The sequence below is a fragment of the Dendrobates tinctorius genome, unplaced genomic scaffold (assembly GCF_039654945.1).
Source record: "Dendrobates tinctorius isolate UK_male_01 unplaced genomic scaffold, ASM3965494v1 ptg000188l, whole genome shotgun sequence".
NCBI classification, from domain to species: Eukaryota; Metazoa; Chordata; class Amphibia; order Anura; family Dendrobatidae; genus Dendrobates; species Dendrobates tinctorius.
In genome coordinates this window covers 4,906,949-4,928,105 of record NW_027361855.1, presented here as the reverse complement: position 1 = coordinate 4,928,105, position 21,157 = coordinate 4,906,949, and the positions used below count along the sequence as shown (strand labels likewise).

The 21,157-nt window shown below is 45.9% G+C and overlaps 1 protein-coding gene across 3 annotated transcripts in view; it reads left to right on the top strand.

The window, feature by feature from the left end:
- PLEKHM3 (pleckstrin homology domain containing M3) overlaps positions 1-21,157 on the top strand; it is a 1,535,517-nt gene that overhangs the window by 406,982 nt on the left and 1,107,378 nt on the right. The gene's annotated exons all lie outside the window — the stretch shown is intronic.

Below are 21,157 nucleotides of genomic sequence, written 5' to 3'. Positions count from 1 at the left end.
TATTAGAGACGTACACCATATATACAAATACATAACCAAACATATATATGTGTACACACATATATATGTTGCACGGATTAGTACATACCTAGCACTAACAAACAAATTTATTAACCTGCAGATATGGAGTTAATCTGCCGGTAAATAGCCTTCTGCCACCATGCTGCCTCTCATTGGAAGCCCGGGTGCCAGGAGGAAATTAATTTTATTCTTCCAGGCAGCCTCAGTCTTTCATTCACAGAGGCGTGGCTTCAGTCAGCGCTTAGTTTACAGTGAGTGACAGCTGTAACCGTGTCCCGGCACTGACTGATTGCACTGATCGCGGCCGGGTGTCAGCTGATTATCACAGCTGACACCCGGCACTATGTGTCAGGGGTGGTCACGGACCGCCCTGACACGTTAACCCCTTGTACACCGCGATCAAACACGATTGCGGTGTACCGGGGGTTAAAGGGAAGCATCGGCAGGGAGGGGGCTCCCTCCGTGCTTCCCTGAGCCCCCCACGGCAGCGCAATGTGCAGCACTGCTGCGGGGGACTCCTTCCCTACAGGCCCCCGGATCCAAGATGGCGACGGGGGCCGTCTGGGGCCTGTAGGGAGCTGACTTCCTCACTGCCTGCAAAGCGCAGGCATGAGGAAGTCTGCAGAACTGCCTGTGACAGATTGCTGATCTGTCACAGTGATCTGTGATGTGACAGATCAGCGATCTGTCACAGGACAGTGATGTCCCACCTGGGACTATGTAATAAAGTTAAAAAAAAAAAAAAGTGTAAAAATAATTGTAAAAAAATCGCTAAATAAATTAGTAAAAAAAAATATTCCCCAATAAATTCATTTTTTGAAAATAATTAAAAAAAAACAAACAAACAATAAAAGTACACATATTTGGTATCGCCGCGTCCGTAGTGACTCGCCCTATAGAACTGTCCCATTAGTTAACCGCTTTAGCCAACCCCTTAAAAAATAAAAATAAAAAACGAAGCAAAAAATAATGATTTATTATCATACCATCGAACAAAAAGTGCAATAACGCGCGATCAAAAAGAAGCCTATAAATATCCATGGTACCGCTGAAAACATCATCTTGTCCCGCAAAAAACGAGCTGCGATACAGCATCATCCGCATAGAAATAAAAAAGTTATAGCTCGCAGAATAAAGCGATGCAAAAATAATAATTTTTTATATAAAATTGTTTTCATTGCAAAAAACCGACAAAACATAAAAAAACGACCTAAATGAGGTATCGCTGTAACCGTACCGACCCAAAGAATAAAACCGTTTTATCAATTTTACCGCAAGCGGAACGGTGTAAACGCACCCCCACAAAAGAAATTCATGAAACGCTGGTTTTTGTTCATTCTGCATCCCAAAAATTGGAATAAAAAGCGATCAATAAATGTCACGTGCCCGAAAATAGTACCAATAAAAACATCAACTCGTCCCGCAAAAAATAAGACCTCACATGACTCGGTGAGTCAAAATACGGAAAAATTATAGCTCTCAATATGTGGTGATGCAAAAACTATTTTTACAATAAAAAGCGTCTTTTAGCGTGCGACAGCCGCCAAACATAAAAACTGCCATAAATAGTAAATCAAACCCCCTGTTATCACCCCCTTAGTTAGGGAAAAATAATAAAACTAAAAGAAAATGTATTTATTTCCATTTTCCCATTAGGGTTAGGGTTAGGGCTCAGATTAGGGTTAGGGCTCAGATTAGGGTTAGGGGTGTGACACAACAAGAAAACACAAAATAACAAATTTGAAAAAATACTCTGCAGTAAAAACATGACAGTAATCAGCAAGTGCTGTATAACAAATACAGGGTATTTAGTCGATATGTTTTTTGCAAAAAATATATACCAAGCTGCTTCACCAAGCAGTCCCTATCTAATGTATATAAAACCTGAACATCTGAACAGTGTCTAAAATGAACAGGATTCGGACAGGCGCTTCTTAGTATGGTCCTGTGGTGCAGGACAGCTCATTTATGTGCATGTTACACAGGAGAGGGGTGGGGTCTCCCAAACCATGCTGAGCATGGAAAAAACGGATTAAAAACATATGTAACATGCACAAGTGTGAACAAGTTGGTAAGACAATGCTCACACCACCCAATGGCTGAGACACAACAAGAAAACACAAAATAACAAATTTGAAAAAATACTCTGCAGTAAAAACATGACAGTAATCAGCAAGTGCTGTATAACAAATACAGGGTATTTAGTCGACATGTTTTTTGCAAATAATATATACCAAGCTGCTTCACCACGTCATGGTAACCCTTCACGAAGCAGTCCCTATCTAATGTATTTAAAACCTGAACATCTGAACAGTGTCTAAAATGAACAGGATTCGGTCAGGCGCTTCTTAGTATGGGCCTGTGGTGCAGGACAGCTCATTTATGTGCATGTTACACAGGAGAGGGGTGGACATAAATGAGCTGTCCTGCACCACAGGCCCATACTAAGAAGCACCTGTCCGAATCCTGTTCATTTTAGACACTGTTCAGATGTTCAGGTTTTAAATACATTAGATAGGGACTGCTTCGTGAAGGGTTACCGTGACGTGGTGAAGCAGCTTGGTATATATTTTTTGCAAAAAACATATCGACTAAATACCCTGTATTTGTTATACAGCACTTGCTGATTACTGTCATGTTTTTACTGCAGAGTATTTTTTCAAATTTGTTATTTTGTGTTTTCTTGTTGTGTCTCAGCCATTGGGTGGTGTGAGCATTGTCTTACCGACTTGTTCACACTTGTGCATGTTACATATGTTTTTAATCCGTTTTTTTATAGGGTTAGGGGTGTGTTGGGGTTAGGGTTGGAGTTATAATTGGGGGTTTCCACTGTTTGGGCACATCAGGTGCTCTCCAAATGCAACATGGCATCTGATCTCAATTCCAGCCAATTCTGCGTTGAAAAAGTCAAATGGTGCTCCTTCCCTTCCAAGCTCTGCCATGCGCCCAAACAGTGTTTTACCCCCACATATAGGGTATCAGCATACTCAGGACAAATTGCAAAACAACTTTTGGGGTCCAATTTCTCCTGTTACCCTTAGGAAAATAAAAAATTGGGGGCAAAAATATCATTTTTGTGGAAAAAATTATTCTTTTATTTTCACGCCCAGGCGTTATAAACTTCTGTGAAGCACTTGGGTGTTCAAAGTGCTCACCACACATCTAGATAAGTTCCGTGGGGGGTCTAGTTTCCAAAATGGGGTCACTTGTGGGGCGTTTCAATAGTTTAGGTACATCAGGAGCTCTCAAAACGCACATGACACCCGCAGACCAATCCATCAAATTTTGCATTCCAAAACGTTACTACTTCCCTTCCGAGCCCCGACGTGTGCCCATACAGTAGTTTTCTCCCACATATGAGGTATCAGCGTACTCAGGACAAATTGGACAACAACTTTTGGGGTCCAATTTCTACTGTTACCCTTGGGAAAATAAAAAAATTGGAGACTAATTGATCATGTTTGTGGAAAAAATACGATATTTTTATTTTCACGCCCGGTCGTTATAAATTTCTGTGAAGCACTGTGGGGTTGAAAGTGCTCACCACACATCTAGATAAGTTTCTTGGGGGGTCTAGTTTCCAAAATGGTGTCATTTGTGGGGGGGGTTTCTACTGTTTTGGTACATCAGGGGCTTTCCAAACGCGACATGGTGTCCGATCTCAATTCCAGCCAAAAACGTCAAATGGCGCTGCTTCCCTTCTGAGCTCTGCCATGCACCCAAATAGTCATTTACACCCACATATGGGGTATCAGCGTACTCAGGACAAATTGCACAATAACTTTTAGGGTCCTGTTACCCTTGGAAAAATAAAAATTGGGGGTGAAAAGATCATTTTTGTGGAAAAAATATGATTTTTTAATTGTACCGCTGTACGTTATAAACTTCTGTGAAGCCCTTGTGGGTTCAAAGTTCTCACCACATATCTAGATAAGTTCCTTGGGGGGTCTAGTTTCCAAAATGGGGTCACTTGGGGGGGTTTCCACTGTTTAGGTACATCAGGGGCTCTCCAAACGCGACATGGCGTCCGATCTGAATTCCAGCCAATTTTGCACTGAAAAAGTCAAATGGCGCTCCTTCCCTGCTGAGGTCTGCCATGCGCCGAAACAGTGGTTCCCCCCACATATCAGGTATCAGCGTACTCAGGACAAATTGCACAATAACTTTTGCAGTCCAATTTCTCCTGTTACTCTTGGTAAAATAAAAAAAATTGAACCTGAAGTATTTTTTTAGTGAAAAAAAGTTAAATGTTCATTTTTTTTTAAATATTCAAAAAATTCCTGTGACACACCTAAAGGGTTAATAAACTTCTTGAATGTGGTTTTGAGCACCTTAAGGGGTGCAGTTTTTAGAATGGTGTCACTTTTGGGTATTTTCTATCATATAGACCCCTCAAAGTGGCTTCAAATGTGATGTGGTCCGTAAAAATAAAATGGTGTTGCAAAAATGAGAAATCGCTGGTCAAATTTTAACCCTTATAACTTCCTAACAAAAAAAATTTTGGTTCCAAAATTGTGCTGATGTAAAGTAAACATGTGGGAAATGTTACTTATCAAGTTTTTTGTGTGTCGTATCTCTGTGATTTAAGGGCATAAAAATTCAAAGTTGGAAAATTGCAAAATTTTCTAAATTTTTGCCAAATTTACATTTTTTTCACAAATAAACGCAAGTTATTTGAATGAAATTTTACCACTAACATGAAGTACAATATGTCACGAGAAAACATTGTCAGAATCACCGGGATCCATGGAAGCGTTTCAGAGTTATTACCTCATAAAGGGACAGTGGTCAGAATTATAAAAATTGGCCTGGTCATTAACGTGCAAACCACCCTTGGGGCTTAAGGGGTTAAACATATAATGATATAGTCATACAATCATAGGTATATTTTTGAGTAAATTGTAAATTGTTCTATTAGTCTACAAACCTCTGACAACATGACTCCGAATTTCCAAGCAAAAAAATTAGTTTTTTTCTGAAAAGGAGAAATGGTCAAAATTTTAAAAAAAAACCTAGTGCTTTCATACCTCTAATAATGCAAAGAAAATAAGTTCATAATCATTTAGAAACAACAGTACTAATGTTTTAACTCAGGAAGAGTTCAGAAATCAATATTTTGTGTAATAACCATAATTTTTAAAAACAGCTTTCATGCATCTTGGCATGCTTGCAACCAGTCTTTCACACTGCTTCTGGTGCAAAAATTTAAGCAGTTCTTCTTTGATGGCTTGTGACTATCCATCATCCTCTTGGCTAAATTCCAGAGATTTTCAATGGGGTTCAGGTCTGGAGAATGGGCTGCCCATGACAGGGTTTTGATGTGATGGTCTCTTAATTTTTGCCAGAGCTGTATATTTTTCTTTAACCCCCTTAACGACCGCTGATACGCCTTTTAACGGCGGTAATTAAGGGTACTTAAACCACAGCGCCGTTAATTCACGGCGCTGTGGCGTAAGTAAATAGCGCCCCCCGTTGTCAGATTTTTTCCGGGGTCTCGTCTGCCGGGGGTAGCTGAGACCCCAGAGAACATGAATTGGGTCGGTTTTTACCAACCCCACTTTTGCGATCGCCGTTATTAACCCTATAACGGCGATTGCAAAAAAAAAGCAGCGATTTTGCATTTAATTTCTCTTTCCTTTGATGTGATCGCACATCAGAGGAGAGAGAAAAAAGGGTCCCCGATCCCCCCTGTACCTCCCGGTGGTCCTGGATTCCATCCCAGTGGTCCTCTGTCCCGCCGGTGTCCTCCAATGGGCGCCACCATCTTGGATCCAGAAGAAAATGGCGGGCGCATGCGCAGTGCGCTCGCCGCAAATCTGCCGGCTGGCAGATTCCATTCATTCATTTTGATCACTATGATAAACTATCATAGTGATCAAAATAAAAAAAATAGTAAATAACTCCCCATTTATCACCCCCTTAGTTAGGCAAACATAATGAAATAAAGAAAATATTTTTTTTCACTTTTCCATTAGGGTTAGGGCTAGGGTTAGGGCTAGGGTTAGGGTTGGAATTAGGGTTAGGGTTGAAATTAGGGTCAGGATTGGAATTAGGGTTAGGGCTAGGGTTTGGGCTAGAATTAGGGTTAGGGTTGGAATTAGGGCTAGGGTTGGAATTAGGGTTAGGGTTGGAATTAGGGTTAGGGTTAGAACTAGGGTCAGGGCGAATTAGGGATTAGGGTTGGGATTAGGGTTAGGGGTGTGTTGGGATTAGGATAGGAGCAAAAATTGAGGGGTTTCCACTATTTACCAACTTTGGGGGTCTAATTTCTGCTGTTACCCTTGGGAAAATAAAAAAATTGGGAGCTAAAAAAATAACTTTTGTGGAAAACAAAAATACTTTTTTATTTTCACCGCTCTGCGTTATAAACTTCTGTGAAGCACTTGGGGGTTCAAAGTGCTCACCATACATCTAGATAAGCTCCTTGGGGGGTCTAGTTTCCAAAATGGGGTCACTTGTGGGGGGTTTGTACTGTTTAGGCACATCAGGGGTTCTGCAAACGCAACATGACGCCCGCAAACCATTCCATCAAAGCATGAATTCCAAAATGGCGCTCTTACTCTTCCGAGCTCTCCCATGCGCCTAAACAGTGGTTCCCCCCCACAGATGGGGTATCAGCGTACTCAGGACAAATTGCACAACAAATTCTGTGGTTCAATTTCTCCTGTTACCCAATGGAAAATAAAAAAGAGCGGGATAAAAAATAATTTTTGAGGAAAAAAATGATTATTTATTTTCACGGCTCTGCGATTATAAACTTCTGTGAAGCACTTGGGGGCTCAAAGTGCTCACCACATATCTAGATAAGCTCCTTCGGGGGTCTAGTTTCCAAGATGGGGCACTTGTGGGGGCTTTATACTGTTTAGGCACATCAGTGGCTCTGCAAATGCAACATGACGCCCGCAGACCATTCCATCAAAGTCTGCATTCCAAAATGGCGCTCCTTCCCTTCCGAGCTCTTCCATGCACCCAAACAGTGGTTCCCCCCACACATGGGTATCATCGTACTCAGTACAACTTAAACAACAACTTTTGTGGTCCAATTTCTCCTGTTACCCTTGAGAAAATAAAACATAGCGGGCTAAATTATCATTTTTGAGGAAAAAAGTGATTATTTTATTTTCACTGCTCTGCGTTATAATCTTCTGTGAAGCACTTGGGGGTTCAAAGTGCTCACCACACATCTAGATAAGTTCCTTAAGGGGTCTAGTTTCCAAAATAGTGTCACTTGTGGGGGTTTTTCACTGTTTAGACACACCAGGGGCTCTCCAAAAGCGACATGGCGTCCAATCTCAATTCCAGCCAATTCTGCATTAAAAAAGTCAAATGGTACTCCTTCCCTTCTGAGCTCTGCTGTGCGCCCAAACAGTTGTTTACCCCCTGTGGTGTAGTGACCACTGTGTGCTGCTAGGGGGCGCTGTGTGGATGTCCGAGGAAAGAGGATGAATGGCAGAGTCATGAATGACCATTATGTATCTCAAGGTGGGTGGCATTGAGATGGAGACTGATGTGTGTGTTGATCAGCAGTGATACTGCTGACTTGTTGTGTCAATGTGTCCAGAAGAAGTCTCCAGGTAGCTTGGGAGATGGGCGGACCCAGTTACCTACAAACCCACCCAGGGGGTGTGTTTAAGAACGCTGTTGCAAAGTGTGTGTGAAGGGTTCAAGGACCTGTGATGAGGTCATAGCCATGTGACCCAGTGGGTGTGGCTACAGACCATATAAGGTGGCCAGGGTAGGTCACATGTGGTGAATGCAGGGACCTGGTTGGTCCGTTGTAAAAGGTCCCGCTGGGAGATGTGTCTCCTGGCTAACAGCATGTGGAGTGGCTGTGTGTAATGGCTGCATGTGCCTGGTGATTCCCGGGAGGGAATGGATGTCTGCAGCATGGAGAAAGAGCCATGAGGAAACCCGGACCTGGGTGAGATAACTATGAGGCTGAAGAGCCTGTGTATGCCAACCTGTGTGACCACAGGGAGGACAGAGAGAAGCTCTGTCAAGGACGCTATGCTGATCTGAACTTTATGTTGCTTGCTTTGGTTTATGCTGCACAAATAAACCGCACGGACTATAATGGTTTTATGGAAAACCCGTGCCGGATCTGGTTCTGTGGCAGCTAAGCGAGTGATCCCCTATGTGTATGACAGCGCTGCTGTTAGGAACGGCAGAACACACTAAATATAAATAATAATAAAGTGCGTTCGCCGCTCGGGGTCCACCGTGCAGTAGGTGTTTCAACCGCTGCTGAGTAATTGCAGATGAGCAATATGGCGATATAATGCGCACGGGTTCAACTTCACCCGAAGTGCGCAGAGCGGGCTCTGTTCACACACAGAGGTGCCGCAGCTAAAACATACAAAAAAGCTGAGCCTGTTAGGGTCACAGGCCTCAGGTAAATGCACACATGGTATAAGGTCACAGGAGCAGGAACTAAGACAGAGGGGCTGCGTCCGTCTAGACCTACCGTGTGTGCAGCGTCGCTACTGCGAACGCCAAGAAGGGCTGCAACTGCAGCGCGGTGCAGGACAATGCCGCTGGACGACACAGCTACAAAGCAGGCGCTATGTCGGATGCTAGCGCAGAGGTGCGGTGTGCCCAGTGGCCTAAGGCTTGCCACAGACTGGCGCAGACTACTGAACTAATTCCCTAACCACATGCGTAATATCAGAGGGAAGGGGTTTCATAATAAGTCAGTCACCAGAATCATACATCCGTCACCATTCACACATAGCAGTATAGTCTATACTAGCGCATGGCGGAACGGCCATGCGTGCTTTTTATAGCAGCCGGGACCTTCCGGAAGCTTCCAGATCTCCAAGATGGACCAATGAGATCTGGAGCAGGACCTGAGCACATGACTCCCGATGTCCAATGGGAAGCCGTCTCATGAGCATGCTCAGTAGGAGGACAGAGGGACTTAGCCCGTGGAGAGATTTGCTGCAAGGCAATCTCCTCTGCGGTAGATAAAGAGCAAGAGACCGCAGAATGTAAGGGTCTGGATTCCTGCAGAGCAGACGCAGGAACCTGACTCCTAACAGCTACCTCACAATTGGTGGAGATTCCAAAGGGCAATATTGTAGCCTTTTTGCTGGGAGCAACGGAAGAGGACTGCAAAATTTGGTTGCTAAGGGCAACGCTGAGCCAGGAGGGCTGATGGGTGAGAAAGCTGTGTAATATGCTGACCGGCCACGTGTGTGAGCAGAGCCTGTGACAGCCTGCATTTGGGGAAGCCACTGCCCGGCTGTGGTTCTGGAACCGTGGGGCGGCCTAGTGAGTAAGGCACTGTCCGGATCGGTGAGCCCAGTGCGGCCGCTTCCCCAGGAGAAAGAGACTGGTGATTGCTAGGGTGCCTCTGCGGAGAAGAGGTACCCGAGGACCTGTGTGGCCGACACAGGTAACGGACAGGTGTTCGTGTGGTACTGACCTGGGTCAGTGAGTAAGACTGTGTACCTGGAGGCTTCAGTGAGGAAAGGTCCTGGAGGGTCAGTGTTGGGAGGTTCTAGGAGAAAGAATCAGGTCCCGGGAGCACGTGGTATGACCTTGGACCTGGTGAGGCGCGAGTGTTGGGCAGTCTCAGGCAGAGACGGATGTCCTGAAGAGCACCCGCCGAGCCTCTGGACCTGGTGAGGCCGGTGTGTGGGGAGACTTTGGGAGGAGCGTCGCTCCCTGAATTGCACCTGGTGCGCCCTGTGTGTTGGACGGTCTCAGGTGGAGACGGAACATCCTGAATAGCACACATACAGGACACGTGAGTTTTGTGTGGTGTGTTATTTTTTCTTTTCTCCACTCAGCTTGTGGTGGCTCAGTGGGAGTCAAGAAGGTGACAAGCGGCTTCCTGTAACTCGGGGTTACGAAGGGGACAAGCGGCTTCCTGTAACTCAGTGGGGTTACGAAGGGGACAAGCGGCTTTCGGTAACTCGGCGGGGTTACAAAGGTGACACCAGCAGCTGTGTGTGAACAGCAGCTGGTGGTGTTGAAGATCGGTGACAGCAGGAGCTGTGGTGGTGCCAACAAGGACTTGTGTGGTATCGTAAGAGACATAAACTGTGTGGTGTGAACTGTGGTCTGAGAAGACCGTTATAGCGGACATGAGGAAATCCCAAAAGGGGGCGGTGGCCCAAATCGGGGTGGTAGCCCAAAAGGGGTGGAGTCGCAAATCAAGGCGGTAGCTCAAATGGGGGTGGAGTCCCAGAGGTGGGCGGGGACCCAAATTGGGGTGGTGGTCCAGAAAGGGGCCGGTGTGGCAAAAGAGGAATCGCAGTGTTCCTGTATGTTGTTTCCAGAAAGTGGGATATTCTTTCCGAATGATGACTGGCCGCAAGTGTGTACTATGATGCTGCACCGGGATGGAATCTCGGGATGGTTGGACTCAAAGAGTCAGGTGATTCTGGTAGGAACTCCTCTCACTTTCTGTCTGACCGAGAAAATGGTCCAGGTTGGCTGTAAACATGGGGTCACGGTGAACTGTGCGGTAGACAGAGTAATGTTTGAGGGGATCAGAGACATTGAGTGCCAAGGTGGCAGTATACCACCAGACTTAGTATATGCCTTGGAGTGGGGCCGGGATTTTGTCAGGTTTGATGACATATCCCTGGAGGGTGGAGACTTTCCTACGGTTGGGCTAACCGATACTAAGACGGTGACGGCTCCTGACGTGGAGAGGTCAGAGGTAGAAGTGACCGGGAAAAGGAGTACGTCGGCCCAACGGATGGACCTGATATCTCGTGACAGGACTGATGTTGACCTGGTCGATAAGATGGCTGGAGTATTCGCACGGTTAATGGGTAACTGGAGAGATTGCTCGGCAGGTCGGGGTGACTCAGACTCTGGGGGTGACTGTGGCTCTGAGAGAGACAGGGAGCACAGACTAGAGGTGCTAGAAAAAGAAGTCTCTGAGCACAAAGGTTACATGGTAACGTGGCAAGGACTGAATAAGGCCCTCAGAGACGAGGTAGAAGAACATGTTAAAAGAGAAAGTCTTGAGACAAACGGCCGAGCACAGGGTCGAGGAGCTCGAGAAAGAAGTCTTGGAGCTCAGAGGTCACTTGTCCACCTGGCAAAGTGTAAACAAGACCCTTAGGGAAGAGATGGAAGAACTCAAAGAAACTGTAAGAGATCTTCGGCAGGAGAGGAAGTTGGATGAAGACTTACCATGGGTGACCGCGAGTGACAAGACAGAACTGCCAGTACCAATCCTGGAAAAGGGTCATGAAGAGGTAAAGTCTTGTGAAGTTTGTGAGCTAAGGACTGAAGAAGTCACCCGATCGGGTCAACTGTAGTGAGGGAAGTGTCTGTGGTAAAGCCAGAGTCTTCTGTCCAGGAAGAGAGCAAGACCACAACCTTCAAATCTGTAATCAAGGTACCCGAACACATGCAAGAAGCCTGTGCAGAGGAAAGTGTACATGAGGCTCTCAAAGTGGCGGTCAAGGCGTGTAAGGTGCACTGAGCACCTGAGACTCGGGAATTGGTGATAATATCAGCCAGGGAAAATACAGCAAACCGGGTAGCTGTCCTGAAAGAGATGCATTTACAATGTCTCCACGCCAAACAGCTGGTCAGGCGGAGTAATATGAAAGCTGCTCGACACCTAGATTTAGCGAAGGAGGCTATGGATCGGCTGGGTTTGCGGAAAGTTGTGGTTCCGGTACCCAAAGCTCTGATTGGGAGAATCGTTGGAAGACTTGGGAAGGTAATGCAAGACCTTGTCAATATCTCCGTTGTGGTGAGGGTGAGGATCCCTCCTGAGGATGAAGACCAGGTATACAGTGAAGTGGGTAGGATTCCCATAATGGTGGTTGGCTCCATGGAGAGCCTGAGAGACTTTCGGATGCTCGTGGAGTATCGAGTGGGGTACCTGCAAGAGATTGAACAGTTGAGGTGGGACCGTCGGCGAATCAATAAAGAGGTACGGATTACCAGGTGGCGGCCGCCTTCAACCCAAGATGTAAGGACCCGAACGGTTCCTCCAAGAAGTGACATGGCAGATGGCCGAAGAATGTCAGCAAGTGGTAGTTCGACTGACAGGATGACGTTGAGAGACCGTAGTTACTGTGAGAAGCTGAATGAATCAGACTCAGGCCAGACAGTAGGCGTAACTAAGACTTATGACCGTACTGACCGGGGGAGCTGGTCGGGGAACGGAACAAACAGGGAGAGGAATATGGTGACTAAACAGTGTCTGATGACGCAGACAGGCTGTGACTGGAGGGCCAAAGATCAGGGCCGATATTCAGACCGCTGGGGGCGGGGGAGGCCTAACGTAGGAATGAGGCCATATGACAGATGGAGACGGTTCTCTTGACCTGGGGGCAAGGTGTAGTGAGTGCCCGGTCTCGAGTTCCTTGGGTTATGCTGTGTGTTCAACCCCACAGGTTTGAACAGAGGGGGAGGTGTGTGGTGTAGTGACCACTGTGTCCGTTAGGGGACGATGTGTGGATGCCTGAGGAGAAAGGATGAATGGCAGAGTCATTGAATGACCAATATGTATCTCAAGGTGGGTGGCCTTGAGATGGAGACTGATGTGTGTGTTGATCAGCAGTGATACTGCTGACGTGTTGTGTCAATGTGTCCGGGAGAAGTCTCCAGGTAGCTGGGGAGATGGGCGGACCCAGTTACCTACAAACCCACCCAGGGGGTGTGTTTAAGAGCGCTGTTGCAAAGTGTGTGTGAAGGGTTCAAGGACCTGTGATGAGGTCACAGCCATGTGACCCGGTGGCTACAGACCATATAAGGTGGCCAGGGTAGGTCACATGTGGTGAATGCAGGGACCTGGTTGGTCCGTTGTAAAAGGTCCCGCTGGGAGATGTGTCTCCTGGCTAACAGCATGTGGAGTTGCTGTGTGTAATGACTGCACATGTCTTGTGATTCCCGGGAGGGAATGGATGTCTGCAGCATGGAGAAACAGCCATGAGGAAACCCGGACGTGGGTGAGATAACTATGAGCCTGAAGAGCCTGTGTATGCCAACCTGTGTTACCACAGGGAGGACAGAGAGAAGCTCTGTCAAGGACGCTATGCTGATCTGAACTTTATGTTGCTTGCTTTGTTTTATGCTGCATAAATAAACCACACGGACTATAATGGTTTTATGGAAAACCCATGCCGGATCTGGTTCTGTGGCGGCTAAGCGAGTGATCCCCTATGTGAATGACAGCGCTACCTCACACCCCACATATGGGGTATCAGCGTACTCAGGACAAATCGCACAACAACTGTGAGGGTATGATTTCCCCTGTTACCCTTGTAAAAATAAAAATTTTGGGGCGAAAAGATCATTTTTGTGGAAAAAAATGATTTTTTATTTTCACGGCTCTACGTTATAAACTTCTGTGAAGCACTTGAAGGTTCAAAGTGCTCACCACACATCTAGAAAAGTTCCTTAATGGGTCTAGTTTCCAAAATGGGTTCACTTGTTGGCGGTTTCCACTGTTTAGGAACATCAGGGGCTCTCCGAGTGCAATATGGCGTCTGATCTCAATTCCAGCCAATTCTGCGTTGAAAAAGTCAAACAGCGCTCCCTCCCTTGCGAGCTCTGCCGTGCACTGAAAAAGTGGTTTACCCTCACATTTTGGGTATCAGCGTATTCAGGAGAAATTGCACAACAAATTTTGTGGTTCATTTTCTCTTTTAACACATGTGAAAGTAAAAAAAAATTGGTTCTGAAGTAAATTTTTTACAAAAAAAAAGTTAAATGTTAATTTTTTCCTTCCACATTGCTTTAGTTCCTGTGAAGCACGTAAAGGGTTAATAAACTTCTTGAATGTGGTTTTGAGCACCTGGAGCGGTCTAGTTTTTAGAATGGTGTCACTTTTGGGTATTTTCTGTCATGTACACCCCTCAAAATGACTTTAAATATGATGTGGTCCCTAAAAAAAATGGTTTTGTAAATTTTGTTGTGAAAATGAGAAATCACGAGTCAAATTTTAACCCTTATAACTTCCTAACAAAAAAAAATTTTGTTTCCAAAATTGTGCTGATGTAAAGTAGACATGTGGGAAATGTTATTTATTAAGAAATTTGTGTGATACATCTCTCTGATTTAAGGGCATAAAAATTTAAAGTTTTCAAATTGCAAAATTTTCAAAATTTTCACCATATTTCCATTTTTTTCATAACTAAACACAAGACATATCGAAGAAATTTTACCACTGACATGAAGTACAATATGTCATAAAAAAACAAACTGAGAATCAGCGGGATCCGTTAAAGCGTTCCATAGTTATAACCTCATAAAGTGACAGTGGTCAGAATTGTAAAAATTGGCCTGGTCATTAAGCTGCAAACTGGCTCTGTCACTAAGGGGTTAATAACCACTGTTATTTTGCTATTGACATATTTGATATTGACATAATGTTATATTTCGTTTGAAGATGCAAAAAAGAGCGTGAATTACATATTCTGTAGCTGTGCCCGAAGTACTATGAAGCTAGAAATGTGCGTTCTCAACCACAAAGTGTAGACCTAAAAACCTAATCCTAGAAACACAGGGCTGCACTTTACATGTCCTGATTGTGGAGTTCAAGTCTTTATCCCTTCTTCTATGGTTACTTAACCCTTAGGCTAAGTGCACACGTACCGGAACTCTCGCGGAAATTACCGCGAGAATTCCGGAATTCCATTCCGCGGGAAAATCGCATTTTAAATTCCCGCGGAAAAACTAGCATTTTGCAAGCGTAATTAGCTTGCAAAATGCTAGCGTTCTCCAAGCGATCAGTAGCATCGCTTGGAGAAGTGATTGACAGGTTGGTCACACTCGTCAAACATAGTGTTTGACGAGTGTGACCAACTTTTTACTACTGAGGCCGCCTATGCAGCATCAGTAGTAAAATATAGAATGTAAAAAAAAAATAAAAAACGGTGTTATTCTCACCCTCCGACGTCCCGCGCATCCGTTCCCAGTAATCCTTTGCGAAAATGCCCGCGATGACGTCAGTTCTCGCGGGATCGCGACGTCTCGCAGTAATTCGCGATGACGTCGCGCGAATGACCGCGAGACTTCGCGATCCCGCGAGAACGGACGTCATCGCGAGCATTTTCGCAAAGGACTACTGGGACCGGAGCGTGAAGAGAAGCGGGAAGGCTGCGCGGGACGTCGGAGGGTGAGAATAGCAATATTTTTTATTTTAAATTCTATTTTTTACAGGGATATGGTACCCAGAGCCCGGAGGACAGTCTCCTCTCCTCCGGACAGTGGGTACCATCCGCAATTGTTCTGCTTACTTTCCGCATGGTGTGCACAGCCACATGCGGGAAATAAGCGGAACAATGCATTCCTATGGGTGCGGGATCGCCGCGATTCCGCAAATTAATGAGCATGCTGCGGTTTTTACCGCGAAGCGATTCCGCCGCGGTAAAAACCGCAGCATTAGCACAGCATTGCGGAATCCCATAGGAATGCATGGGATGCTTATTTTTTGCGTTTTCGCGGCAAAATCGCGTGGTTAAAACCGCCGCGGAAACGCGAAAAAAATGCAACGTGTGAACTCAGCCTTATTGGTATCCACCGTCAATTCTAAAAAGTAGAAATTGAGATTTTAATTCTTACCCTTCTAGTTGTGAGTGCAGCTAACAGTTGTCGGGGAGAGAAGGGCTTCACTGCAAATTCTTCAGTAATTTAGTGCAAATTCCAGTAATTATAGTCATTGTGTTTTTATTGAATGCTGCACAATACAGATGAAGCCCGTTCTAATTGAGACCTTACAGGATGTACAAATCTTTCTTTGTTTAGTTTGACAAATTAGTGCCAGAAAGTGGCAAGGTCCGAATGGGAATCAAAGACAAGAAACACAAAGATGGAACTTAAAGCTACAGTAATAACCCTCTCTTGTCTTGTCGAAGTTTTCTTTTTGTTTGGAGTTCCCTTGACATGTCAGAAGCTCAGGATTGCCTTATTTGTTTAGTTAAAGTGATTAAATTGTAATAGCTCAGGGCAGACCATTGTCTTTTCCCCTAATTCCTGCTCCACAGACTCCAGCTGTCTTCATTAATTGATTGACAATGGCCTACTGATAAGGAAACAAGTTGGTAGGACCACATTTTTTTCGCATGTGCTTTAAAATGAATTAAGCTGTACTTTTTTGTATTTTTTTCTCCCCTCTGTCACAAATCAAAACTGTGACAAGGGCTGAGATATGCAAACAAGTCCGATGGGAATGGAGATTTGTGTGAAAAGACAGAGAGGTTCAGCCTCATACAACATTTTAGAAAGCAATCTGAAGTGTGTCTGGATTTTTTGCCATAGTTGTGTTAATTTAGCAGTTACTCCAATGAGTTTGATGTTCCTGGTTTCAAAATTGGAAGCAAAAGAAATTCAAGTGTGCTAGCAGAAGAGTACAGGGACTTACAAAACTCAGTGTTATTGTAAAATAATTTCCTGAATTTACCTGCTTTCTTAAAGGGAATGTGTCACCCCATTTTTGGTCTATAAGCTGCAGTGCGCAGGCACCGGACCTCTCTGACCTTTCCTGAAGCCCGCGCAGTGCAGTACTCTTCTCTGCCCTCAACAGGGCAGATAAAGTACGCCTGCGCAGGAACCGCGGCAGAAGTAAGAAGGGGGACGTTATCTCATGAAGTTGGGAGGCGCCGGACCTGTTTTTCTTCTCTTTCAGGTTACATCGGGGGCTTATCTACAGCATTACAGAATGCTGTAGTTAAGCCCCTGATGGCGGTGGCCGCAGCTCATAGGCCGAAAATGGTGTGACAGATTCCCTTTAAACGTTTAAAGAACACTTTGAAATCTTTAAAAAATAGTTTTAGAATGTTTGGAGCAAAGTTTCCTCACTGCATTTGTGGCCTGACAGACATAGGGCACTGTCTTGCCTGATGTTAGCCAATGGTGGAAATTTGTGCACCCTGGTGTTCAGGTGAGCCAGTAGTGGCTCCCTGGACATGACTGGGAGGTATGCATCACCTAATTGTTATAATTGGATTTGAGTTGGCTATATAAGACTGGCTTCTAAGCTAGTCCAGGGCTGTTTATTCAGTTCCCTTGTGTAGGTGTTTGGTAAGTGCTTCCTGGTTGAGCTCTGGTTGCTTCTCAGTAGTTGTTAATGGTTGTTATTGGTGGTTCTTTATTGATAGCATCTTAATCGATTTGGTGCATGTTGGGGCTGCCTAGCTACCACCTACAAAAAAAATCTATGCCAGTTTATAGCTTGTAGATTAGAGCTAAAGTCACACCCTGAAGAATGGACATGTGAAAGATATGTCAGACTGGTGGCAAAACAAGACATTTGGACTATGACTACAGGACTGTATTAAACTGTACTTATTGTGCCTTGACCTAATTGTACCAGGGGTACTTGAGATTGATTATGTTTCTTAAGATTATAAAAATTGTACATGTATTTGTGACACCCCAGAGTCCGGTTGTCACAGTGACATTGCCTCCCTCTAAGAGGTGAAGTCATGCTTGGAGGCGGAAGGGGGACCCCCATGCCAGGTAACAGATTAAATCACAACTCCTGCTGCAGGTCAGAAAAGAGAGTTGCCTTATAAATTCTGGCCAGCAGATGGGGTTGGTGAGTCAGCTAGAAGTGAGCTGAGGGAGTTGTCATGGAAACGAGAGCAGCTGTGAGCAAATGACAGGAGAGTAAAACGTGAGGTAAAAAGATCTTTCTGGAAGATCCAGTCAGTTCAGGATGGGGAACTGATCTGTAAAGAGCTGGTGAGGGGGAGCTGATCCGTGAAGAGGAAAAGGGACAAGAGTAGAGATAGAGAGGCTCTGGGGAAATTAAAAAACTGCATATAGCAGATCCCAGAGCGAAGCGTTAATAGAGAGAAAGGGACGCCAGAGTCCTGGGTGAGCAGGAGCTGTATGTCCTGCCGCCGAATCTGGAAGTACAGGGGATTGTGAACTCCTGAGCGACATTGAACAACTGAGGGCACAGCAGCAGATAAGAAGCCCAGGGCTGACGGTGAAAAGGATGGTACCCGTAGAATAGGCTCAAGCTGACAGCCGTACAGGTTAGAGAAATCAACACAAATAGAGGGTCTCAGCTTAGTTATAAACAGCAGAGACCCGCACACAAAGCGCAGAAGGAAGGTCCCAAACCCCTACCTGGCAAGGTGGATCCCCTGAATGCCTCCAGGCGAGCCGGACTCAAGACATCACCTGTGTGTAGTACTCCGGATTGCAACCAATTGCCAGTAAAAGGTAAAGAAACTGCACCTCTCTGTGTCCTCTCATTTCTCTGCACCCCAACGTTCACAGCCATCCTAACTATTAATCAAACATCTTTGCTCTGGGACTATTGCTCTACCTGTGGAGAGCTATTTTCACCTCAGCTGCGACACACCAGCAGTTTCAGGGGAATAGCACCGCAGAGCTGGTCGCCTCTGACCAGAATACCACAGGTGGCGTCACGTATTTAATCATCTACAAACTTTATCTTCATTTTTACCACACTTCAACATCACAAACAATTTTCCCCTTCCCCTATTTATATTATTTAATGGACGCCCCAGGGCCACGGATCGGGTCACCGCCGCCGTGACACCGTCCCCCATTGAAGTTGACGAGCCCGGTATCGAGTACCCCACGCCCTGCGCGCCTGAGCGCTCCAACTGGCGTCACAAACAGGATTTGGCGAGCCTGGCAAAGCTGGGTAAAGGAGCCTGGCAAAGCTGGGTACTGTGTGCCATAGACTTTATTAAATTGAGTGCTAAAGATTTTAATGAGCTTTCAAATAACCGCCATAACTGCGTCACACAGTGCGTGCGAGCAGAGAGGGGCGTGCCAGTGAAGCTGGAGCTGCGCTCTATTGTGAGCAAGTGAAAAAAACAGGAAGAAAATGCCCAACGCGGGTGAAGATTCAGCGGCGGTCACAGCTGCAGCCTCCATAATGCCGCTATCAATGCCATATATACCAGGAGCAGCCTGGTTACCACTGTACTCAGGGGAGTCGCACACCCTGAGCGATTTTAAGGAAAGACTATGTAGTTTGTTCAAAGTGTACCCCCTGTCAGAGAGCCAAAAAGTTAGTATCCTCATTGGCCAGTTAACTGGTGCGGCCCAGAGGGAAGTAAAGTCCTGGCCGGACACTGATAAAGGAACTATCAAACAAATCTTAGCCAGACTGAAAGACACTTTTGATACCCGCACTGCAACAGAGATAAAAATGAGATTCTTTGGGTGCAAACAGAGAGTGCAGGACAGTGTATGGGACTATGCCCTTAATCTTCAGGAGGCACTATGGGCCGTAAAGCAGTTTGACCCTGAGAGCGTGCAAGAAGAAGATAGATTACTAACGGAGCAGTTTATAGAGGGACTCCAGTCTAACAATCAAAGGACACAACTGCGCATAATGGCCCTACAAAATCCTGAATTGGACTTTTCACACTTCAAGGATAGAGCCATCCGAGTGCCTTGTGAACCGAATCCTAGCAGCACAGAGCCCTCTAAGCATCCTGCAATTACATACCAGCAGTAGGCAGCATCCTTTCCAATGACCTCTATTGAGACTGACAAGCCGTCCCAAGATGATGACTCTGCTGCAGATTTACATCTCCAAGTCAAGGAACTAACCAAAAGTGTGGCTGCAGTCCCTGCAAGTGACTCCAAAGAAGAAGATCCAGCTGGCCTCCAGTCCAGATGACCTCCTGTGGCGATAGCAGAAGAGTATCCCACCGACCAGAGGGAGAGACAGCGATCGTTACGACGAGGATGGACAGCCCATCTGTTGCCGCTGCAACAAGGCGGGACACTTAGCAAGATTCTGTCATTTAAACAAGCAATCCCTGGGGCAAAGGACCAACCCCCAGGAGTAAGACGACCAGGCCCACCAAATTGGCGAGACAAGTACGTAGGAGGACGACCAGTCCTGCCTGTCGTGATTGACGGTTTTCCGATGAACGCTTTACTGGACACCGGCTCCCAGGTGACAACGATGCCATATGTTCTTTTTAAGCAGTACTGGGCAGATTGAGACATTGCTAATAGCCCAGATAAAGACCTTGCCATTTTTGCCAGCAATGGACAGCCCTTGCCTCAGATGGGATACAAAGAGGTGACCATCAAGATTGGCCGAGTAGAATTGCAATCGCAAGGTTTGATTATAGTAGATATTGACAAATGAGAATTCCATCCTATGATCACTTTAGGCACTAATGTAATTGAAAATTGTCTTGGAGAAGTTATTGTTTTGTTACAACAGGCAGCCGAGACCGCCAGCTCCAGTCAGCAACGGGTTCTGCAAAAGGAGATCAGAGCCCTGATGCAGAGACAACAGGTAGAGCTGTCTGGTGGAGAAGTCGGCAGTGTCAGAGTAAAGCGGGAGTCACACACAGCGATCTCGCTAGCGAGATCGCTGCTGAGTCACAACTTTTGTGACGTAACAGCGATCTCACCAGCGAGATCGCTGTGTGTGACAGCGATCAGCGAGCGGCCCCCCTGCCGGTATCGCTGATCGCTGCAAGAAACCTCTGGACATATTTTTGGTCGCTGGTCTCCCGCTGGCCAGCACGCATCACTGCGTGTGACAGGCGGGAGACCAGCGATCAGCTGTAAAAAATAGAATCAAAATAAAAAATATAGTTATTCTCACCATCCGACGTCCCGCGCAGCCATCCTCTCTCCACGCTCCGGTCCCAGTGATCCTTTGCACGAATGACCGCGAGACCTCGCGCTCCCGCGAGACCGTGACGTCTCGCGGTCATTCTCGCAAAGGATTACTGGGACCGGAGCGTGGAGAGAGGCAGGATGGCTGAACGGGACGTCGGAAGGTGAGAATAACTATATTTTTTATTTTGATTCTATTTTTTACAGCGATGGCAAGTGATGCCGGGCGCTCGGCATCGCTGTGCTGATCGCTGGTGAAGCTGTCTGTGTGACAGCTCACCAGCGATCACATAGAGACTTACCAGCGATCCTGACACCTTGATATCGGTGTCGGTATCGCTGGTAAGTCGCTATGTGTGACTCCAGCTTAAGTGATCCTTTCCCCATTGCAGTACCTCCCAGAAGTGAAATGTTAATTTGATGTCGGGCAGCAATAGGCCTCAGGGGTCAAGATTACCAAGCCCTGGTAGAGCCCATGTACTCTGATAGTAGGCCCACTATTCTGACAGCCAGAGGGGTAGTTGATGTCCGCAATGGGAGAGTATCAGTGCGCATCTTAAATTGTGGGGAGAGAGAGATC